This window comes from Rhinoderma darwinii, chromosome 2, assembly GCF_050947455.1.
Source record: "Rhinoderma darwinii isolate aRhiDar2 chromosome 2, aRhiDar2.hap1, whole genome shotgun sequence".
In the NCBI taxonomy this organism is placed as follows: domain Eukaryota; kingdom Metazoa; phylum Chordata; class Amphibia; order Anura; family Rhinodermatidae; genus Rhinoderma; species Rhinoderma darwinii.
In genome coordinates this window covers 342,701,883-342,704,112 of record NC_134688.1, presented here as the reverse complement: position 1 = coordinate 342,704,112, position 2,230 = coordinate 342,701,883, and the positions used below count along the sequence as shown (strand labels likewise).

The window sequence follows — 2,230 nt, the reverse complement described above, 5'->3', positions numbered from 1 at the left end:
TAGGAGGCAGACCTGCAGTTATGCATCATGGCAGCTATGCTATATAAGGAGCCAACTGCTTCCGGCTCCGTACATAGCATTGTGTGGCATAACATCCGGTGCCCGCAGGCCACTGGAGCAGCTTAACGGTGCAGCGTCCAGGTGTCGGACCCGCACTGATGATATACTGGTCTACTAGTAAATATACCATTGTTCTTGGCTTCATTCAGATGGTCGTGTTTGAGGAGACTGGACATATCTTTTCCTTGGATCTTCTGCAGAAGAGATTCCACATTTTTTCTGTCCTCTTTAAGTTGAAAATTGAGGTCTCCAAACCAAAACACCCGATCAAAGCGGCTGGTGACGTCCACTGTAGAATAAAAATAAATAAAAAAATTATAGCACATGACTGCATTAGACTCAACGGAGACAAATAGAGAGATAAAAGGATCCATAGGTTCAACCACATAAGTAATACTCACAGGCATTGGAGTTGATTCTTTCCGGAATAATTTGAGGCAGACGGAGACCCTCAGTGATGGTTTTATAGTCCTGGATCCTCTTGTTGACTGCCCCAACTGCCAACAAAAAAATACATATTAGCAGTAGCGGATGATCATATGGGCGGCCCGAATCGCATATTATTTTCAAAAAAACACATTGCAGCGCGCCACCGCCGCTAATGGAGAGGAGGGGTGGGTGTGAGGGATTATACGGCCGCACCGTCCGCCCTGCTGCCTCCCTGAGGGGGAGGTGGCGCAACTGAAACCAGCCGCCGCCACCCCCTCCTGCACTAATTGTACCTGCGTGTATCTGTATTACTGGCCACTCACAACATAGAATGAGATTGATAGATTAGAAAAAGTTTGATCAAACTGGAACAAACCTTTTATTTTTACCAAAACATTATTAGTACAGATCTCTTCATATCATCCCATATATTTCAGTTAATTATCAAATAGCAGCAATTTTATACAAAGTAAAACTGTACATGGTCATATATTAATATTGTAAATACTTACATCTCAGATGTGAATTAATAAAAAGGAATGATGTTCCAAAGACGGTGAAGGCAACACCCAAGGCTCCTTTAGTTTTCACATGGTGGAATAGCCTGGTTGTTACATGGGTGTGCTCTACCTCTGTATAAGAAATTAAACACAAAAAGACGGGTCAGTGGTTAAGAGTACTACTTGCAACAATGGAATAGAAATTATTTCCAATTAAACTATGGAAATATTACTAGAACATAATTTCATACTTTGTAACTGTGGTGTGAACTTTTAGATCTCCAATACTCAGAAGTCAAGAATCTGAGAGCCAAGCTCTTAGGCATCTAATTCTAATAACTAAATAAGATGTTCCAGCTAATGACTACATTCAACACTTCTTATGTAGACGTAGGAATATGAATCTTACCTGAGCAGAACCAGATTAGTTCCCGTCGAACAAAGATGGTGAGATACAGGACTCCGAGCCCGGAGGAGTGGTATAATACATAGTGTGGTCCAAGGGTCTCCTGTAATTTTATCTCCCATTCCCGTCTACAAGAAGACACAATTTCAGATTTACATATTAATAAATGACACAAGATTAAGATACTCAACTCATCTGTATCAACACTCCATATAATAACCTCTGGGGATACATTTTGAAAATTAAGGAGTGATAATACAATAAGTAGAGCATTGAGAGAGAATTTGTATCAGCCGCCCTGCTGTCCATCTGCAGTCATAGGCTGGTGTAAGACAACCTGAGAAGACTTACCTGTTTGGACATCCTTCCTGAACGCCAATAACATAAATGTCTTTCGTATCATCTGATGGTAACAGCAGATCCTCCACATTTTGCGGGTAATCCTGTTCAAAATATACAAACATTAATATTGTATACAAAGAGCGCCAACTCAACTGACATAGGGTAGAATATAACCTGACTATGTGATATTCAACTACAAACTAAAGAGACATGGTTACTGGCCCATTTCATCCAACTTGAGCTCGGGCACACTGATGGGTCACAATAAATATTGTACATTACTTCTCACCTTTCCCTCCATATTCCAGGTGGCAACATATAGTCTCAACCGTCTATCTGGGAAATAGCGATCCAGTTCTCTAGCGCCGATCACAGCGCTGCTGCCAAAGTTTCTGTGAAGATATGGGGAGAATTAAAGATCTAGTGACTGTTATACCACAGCTCTGGATATCTGAGCAATGTATGAGAATTATTAGTTACATACCTTTTACGG

General features: G+C 41.0%; 1 long non-coding RNA gene across 1 annotated transcript; it reads right to left on the bottom strand.

Moving 5' to 3' along the window:
* Positions 1-239: 239 nt before the first annotated feature.
* Positions 240-1,516, bottom strand: LOC142741293 (uncharacterized). Its single transcript, XR_012881067.1, has 4 exons — positions 1,399-1,516; positions 1,002-1,121; positions 462-557; positions 240-349 (listed from the first exon to the last, which is right to left on the bottom strand). It is a non-coding gene; the product is annotated as an uncharacterized LOC142741293 (long non-coding RNA).
* Between the last annotated feature and the right edge of the window lie 714 nt (positions 1,517-2,230).